At 33.2% G+C, this 7085-nt stretch overlaps 1 pseudogene; it reads left to right on the top strand.

The window, feature by feature from the left end:
* The first annotated feature begins 969 nt into the window (after positions 1–969).
* On the top strand, positions 970–3353 carry LOC128165109 (uncharacterized; annotated as a pseudogene).
* Positions 3354–7085: the final 3732 nt, after the last annotated feature.

Genomic DNA, 7085 nt, shown 5'->3' with positions numbered 1-7085 from the left:
ATTTATTGACATCGATGTTAAACATTATATTTGATGCATTTTTGTGACGTCATATGTACTTCGTAATCACGTGACAGGCGAATCCTAATATTGCAAATGATCTAGTTAAAACGCATCGGCGCAGGTGATTAATGACATTAAATCATACATATTTTTAAGAAAAATCCTTTGTTAAGTCATAAACTTTGAAGTTCTTGCTTGGGAAAGAAATAGATATTTCGTTTATAGAAGATATTGTTGAAACATTCCACAAAATCATCAAAATAATGCACATTTTTACTAATCAAAAGCGATTTACAAAAAATGGGGTAAATCCGTAGGTTTCCGCAGCACGATTCACATTGGTACTTATATTCTCTACCATTTTTACGTAAAATATTCTAAAATTGTGTTGATCTTTCACCTGTGCCAAGCTGGTTTTACATGCACGTAGCAGGGAGAGTCTCCAAACCACTAGTTTATAAATAGTCTTTTACTTAAAACGAAGCTTTAAAACTGCCGATTATTTGATACTGGTTTTTAATATGAATGAATTCTGTACGTCTAGAATTAACTGCAACATCTATATAAAGGAAACATGCGGTATTATACTGGTTTGATATAATTCACTTTTAACGTTAAGATACATTCCCTGAGAACTATCGACAGGAATGCAGATCGTGACGTCAAAGTTAATTATGACGTCATATCGTATGAAGTACAGACAAGTGACTTTCTACATATCGCATCGGGAAGCCTTAACATGCCCGCGAAAGCAGATATCAAGCGAGAAAGAATTGGACCCAAATTATACACGAGCCACGCAGTGTATATTTTAGAAAAGACCCAAACTGAAGTTTACCTGGATTTCATAAGCGAAAATCCTGATATCAAAATTTGTCAAAGGTCCTTTGAAAATTGCAAGCCCTATTTTGTTACACAGGCCCGCCCAAAGGACAGACACACATGCTGTTGTAGATATCATGTTGAAATAAAGAGTGCCTTCAAATCATGTATGGACTTTCGGAAAAAGATAATCAAAACAAATGCAAATGACATTGGAATTGACGTCCAAGTATTCGAGTCCATAAGCGATGTGGTGGATGTCACATTGTGTATAAATCCTACTTTGCAATGCATGAAGCGACAGTGTGCAGAATGTGGTATCCACAAACTATACTTATTACCAGAAGAAACTGGAGACGCGGAGACAGACGAAACAGTCAAGTGGGAAAAATTTGAAAAAAATAAAATCAAAGTGAAGGGCAATAAAACAACAAAGAAACTCGTTCTGGTTAAAATCGTTTCCATTCCATCAACACCGAGCTACTTGGCAAAACAACCAATTTCAAGAACTTTCATCTAATCTTCCACTCAACCACTGCATCTGTGTTCATGACTTTTCTGAAAATTACCGCTGCACAGAATTAAAACAACTTCAAAGTGCTTACTTTCAAAAAACTGAAGTCTCTGTTCACGTTACGATTATACATCGCCATGCACTACCCGACATTGATGGAGTGGAGAGCACTGGGCAGAACCCAGAAATAATCACTGAACATTTTTTTGTTATTAGCGATGATCAACAGCATGACCAGTATTTCGTCCATGAAGTTCGTAAAACAATATCCGAGTACTTGGCATCCATTTCCTACCCGGTTGACACCATGCACGAGTTCACAGATGGATGTGCAGCCCAATATAAGAGTCGACATTGCTTTGGGGATATCAGCAACTCCAGTCGGGATTTCGGTTTCAAACATTTTACCAGAAATTATTTTGAGACTGCACATGCTAAAGGTATTTACATGTATATTTTCTGCACACTTTCTTCTTAAGGATACAAATACAGTGTCCATCAGATCGAACTAAGTACTTTAAACTTGTAAATGGTAGCTATTCTATTAGCATTTTCTTATGAAAACAGAATTGTTTTATACATTAATTATGCCACTTGTTGATCACTACTTTCATTTTTACAAGATAAAGAAGTAAAACGTTCGTTACTTAATTCATTCATGTCGCGTTGAAGTTTATTTTGCATTTACTATATGAGCGTTTTTGTTTCAGATAAAATTTAATATTTTTGTATTATAACATGATTGTGTTTATAATGTAGGACCTCAAGATGCTGCTGAAGGACTGTTAAAAAGACAGGCAGATCTGGCAGTTTTGCATGGACAAGCCCATATACAAAATGCCCGGGATCTGTATGAATTTGCTGTTTCGAATTTGACGCGGACAAAATCTGTTTGCCGGAGACGGCTTTTCCGTTTTATTGGTTTCATCCCAAGAGAAGGCAATTTAAGTTTCAAACCAATTTCAAACATCAGGGGCCCGTTTCTCAAAAAGGCCTACGTCCAGGCGTAAGCTTAGTCCGGTCTATATCAGGGACTAAACCTCAAAACCAGACTAAGTTGTGTTTCACAAAAAGGCGGAAACTTAATCGGGACTAAATTTGGGTTTAAATCTACGCCTGCTAATGGGTAGGCGTAAGTCCTTAGTCTGTGCACAAAAATGGCGAGTGTTTTGTTTCTAAGGCAAAATATACAGAGAATTTTATTTTTTGGTTTGTTTTATGTGTTATTTAAGAAAACATTCACATTTATTTAAATATTTGTACATGTCCGTAAAACTTTAAAAAATACCTATTGTTCAATAACTGTTTCTATTTCTAAATAAATTAAGATTAAATCAATTGGATAAATAATGGGCTCACCTTATCAAACGTATGTAATATACATTACTACTCGTAATGAAATTTACCTAAAGTGTGAAGAATGGGTATACCCCGATAAATGATATAAACACAATAATTAAAAAGATGCTTTACTTCTAAATTAAACATGTATTCCCCAATAAGATAGATGTATATAAGTACGAATAGATTATTGATTTTTTTAATCAATACGCAGTAAGCATGAACTAGAATTTAATGTTTCTAATCAAATTTGAACATATGAAACGAAACTGATTTCAAAATTATGAATAGGAGCAACTCAAAACGTTTACATTTGTAATTTGTCCTTGTGTGTGGTTGTTTGTTCTTTACCTACATGTATACATGTATTACTGAAAACTTTACAACACGTATGCATTCTCATTTTCATATTTTTACTCCTAGTATCTTTACAAAACCGTATGAAAGCTACATGTATTTTGGAATGTTTATGAACTTGTATTTAGATACAATCAATTTTTGTTTGTTAAATTATTACTTAAAAATATGTTTAAGAAGCGTGCAGAGTGTGCATCAATTTTAGATCTGTTGACAAGCGTTTGTCAAGGTTATCGAATATTTTAAAATTTCACATGCACATCTTGAATTTTTGGAAATCAAATTCATTAATCTTATTAATTCTAGGATGAAGTGATTAATTGCGTTCATATTTAACATCGATCGTAATTCTTTTAAAATAGGTATGGGGCACATGTACTATCAATGATCTTCGTGCATATTCATATGCATTGTTTATTTGTACTCATTTAATTGAATTGATCTTAAATTACTTGAATTCATATGCATAATAGTTTTGTTTCATCATATTTAAGATGTACGTATATTAAGGTATTTTTTTTATTTCAAAGTTGTCGACTTGCAATACAAAAGCATTGTTTTAGCAATTTTACAACAGTGTGCATTATTTACAAATTTAATTAACTATCTTGCATTTATCATACTTATTATATAAACAATTGTACACACCCCCACCCTAATAACCCAAAGCAGATAGGGAAAAAAGTAAAACTCAAATGCACTTGTTAAAATCGCAAAGATGCAAAATGTCTTATCCGGAAGGGGATAGGGGATTTTTTTTAAGATGCCTTTTCCATTAAACTTGTAAAAACCTTTTATTTATAAAACTTTCTTTAAATAGGAAGGATGTTCTTAGATAACTGCTTTTATATCTTTATTTTAATCAAGATACTGCTTAGAGGGTTATTTTCGTCCCGTGCAATTTCCGTCCTTCTACACTTGCAGACAGTTTCACTCTGCCGTGACTTCGCCCAGTCACAGCTGTTACTTAAGTTACTTAATATTAGATATTGAAAATCAATAGAAATTTGTCCGCTGACAACAAGGGTGAAATGATTGAAAATTAAATAGGGCGAATTATTCCCAGCTGTTTATAGTGTATATTACTTTCACCCCCCCCCCCCCCCCCCGAAGAAACCAGAACAAAACAATCGATCGATTAAAATACAGGAAAGGGAGTTGGGGAGACCTCGGCCTCAAATGTTGATAATTCTTGTCTTGTTAATTGTTGACTATTAATATCTTTCAAAACTATTTATTTATCATTTGAATCGCAGAAAATCAAGAATCGTTTCCATTTCATTGTCTACATTCTTTCAATATTGGAACAGAGGATGGACAAGGTTCATGTAATATTATTTATACAGTAAGATATTTTCGATTTCAGTTGGTTGCTGTTATACTCATGGTCATATTATTTTCTATAAATAATAATATAGTGAATTGATAAAAAAGAATCAAGCCTTATCCCAGCATCTGAAAATGTCTAAAGAACTACAGTGTCTATGAAGCATACTTCTCATTCTGCAGACGTATTTGGGCATATCCACTGTACCTTTTCCCTGTATTCTATAAATATAATTTTAAAAATTAATATGTAAGATTGTGCCTCAGTATCATCTACAATGCATTTAATTGTCACATATTTGGTTTCTGAAACCTCTTATATATGCCGCTTTCATATCAACTGTTTTTCTCAAAAATTTCATTATGATAAGAAGTGTATAGGCATTTGTTCTACTTTTATTAATATAAAATGTCAGCTTGAACTATGCAGATTCAGTGGTAAAGTATGACATGCGTACTTTCGGGTACTACATGTACTATGAATTGGAAAATTGATCCATCACATATAATCATAGCCTCAAAGCAAAACAAAATACGATATGCGCATGCTTAGTCCTCAGCGGATATGTCTAAGGTTTTCGACATTTAAACCCTAACTTACGCCACTTTCAGAAACGCAACTTAGACCCGACTAAATATTGGCGTAACTTTGTTAGTCGGACTAACTTAGGCACAGATTTACGCCTTTTTGAGAAACGGGCCCCAGGGGCCCGTTTCTCAAAAAGGCCTACGTCCAGGCGTAAGCTTAGTCCGGACTAAATCAGGGACTAAACCTCAAAACCAGACTAAGTTGCGTTTCAAAAAAAGACGGAAACTTAGTTGGGACTAAATTTGGGTTTAAATCTACGCCTGCTAATGGGTAGGCGTAAGTCCCTAGTCTGTACACAAAAATGGCGAGCGTTTTGTTTCTAAGGCAAAATAAACAGAGATTTTTAATTTTGGGATTTTTTTATATGTTATTAAGGAAACATTCGCATTTATTGAGATATTTGCTCATGTACATATAACTTTTTTATAAAAAAAAAACCAACCAAAACCTATTGTTCGATAACTTTCCTTTTTCTAAATATATTAAGATTAAATCAATTAGATAAATAATGGGCTCAATTCACTAAACGTATGTCATATACATTACTACTCGGTATACCCCGATAACTTATATAGACACAATAATTAAAAAGATGCTATAATTCTTATATAATAATACATGTATTTCACAACAATAACTCCGAGTTTATACATCGTATTGATGTATACTAGCATGGATTGATAATTGATTTTTAAATCAATACTCAGTAAGCGAAGTCTGAGATCATTTTAATCTTTCTAATAAAATTTGAACCCATGAAACGAAACTGATTTCAATACATTGAGAATACATCTTTAATATTAGCATCTCAAAACGTTTACAGTTGTAATTTGTGCTTGTGTGTATTTGTATGTTTCTTGCCTATATTACGAAAAATTTTACAACACGTTTGCATTATTTACAAATCTAATTAGCTAGCCATACTTACTATATATACAAATGTATACCCCCAATATCTCAAAGCAGATAGGAAGAATTAGGACTCAAACGTACTTGTTAGATCTAAAACCGCCCTAAATATCTTATCCGGGGGAGGGGGATAGGGGATTTTTAAGATTTCTTTTCCATTAAACTTTCTTCAAATAGGGAGGGGTTTCTTAGATTATTGCTTTTATATCTATATTTAAATCAAGATACTGTATACTGGAGTACTGTCGTCCTGTATAATCTTCACCCTTCTACACTTGCAAACAGTTTCGCCTCGTCGATAATTCTCCGAGTCACAGTTGTGTTTCAAGTTACTTATAATAATATTAGGCATTGAAATTCTTCAATTCTTAAAATCGCCAGCTGACATCGGGTGAAATGGGTGAAAATTAAACGGGGGCAATTAATTCCTTGTATACAGTATATATATTACTTTCAACACCCCCCCCCCAAAAAAAAACCCCCAAAACAAAACAAGCAATTAATTAAACCAAAAACAGGGGAAAAAAGGGTACAGGAGACTCTGGTCTCATATATTGTTATTTATCGTGTTGTTAATTATAGAAAATATCTTTCAAAACTTTTATCATTTGAATAGCAGAAAACCAAGAATTGATTCCATGTCATTGTCTACATTCTGTCTAAATTCCTACAATACAGAGAATAGAATTTTTCTTTCTTTCTGTTTGTCGACATGGACAAGGTTCATATATTATTCATATATTAAATTGATATTTTCGATTTCAGTGGGTTGCTGTTTAAATCATAGCCATATTATTATCTATAAATAATTCAGTGATTTAATTAAAAAAAGTATACAGCCTTATCCCAGCAGCTGAAAGTGTCTAAATATCTATATGAAGCATGACTGATCATTCCGCAGACTAAGCAGGCATTTCTACTGTACTCTGCCCCTGAATTCTAATATTTCAATTTTTCACGAATATTGGAGTTAATTTCTGTGCATTGTTTCGTACATGATCAATTCAGCACAATTGTGCTTCAATATCATCTGCGATGAATTCAACTGTCATGTATTTGGTTTCTGCAACCTCTTATGTCTGCCCCTTTCATATCAACTGTATTTTCTCTAAAGAAGATGGGGGAATAAGATGGCGCAACTGCCCATTTGGTTTAGTCGTAAAGTACAACTTTAAATTTAACATTTTTTTCAATTAAATATATTTGATATGTTTTAATATAAGT

The sequence above is a fragment of the Crassostrea angulata genome, chromosome 10, assembly GCF_025612915.1.
Source record: "Crassostrea angulata isolate pt1a10 chromosome 10, ASM2561291v2, whole genome shotgun sequence".
NCBI classification, from domain to species: Eukaryota; Metazoa; Mollusca; class Bivalvia; order Ostreida; family Ostreidae; genus Magallana; species Magallana angulata.
The sequence above is the reverse complement of the archived record's forward strand: the minus strand, read 5'-3'. Positions and strand labels throughout refer to the sequence as shown.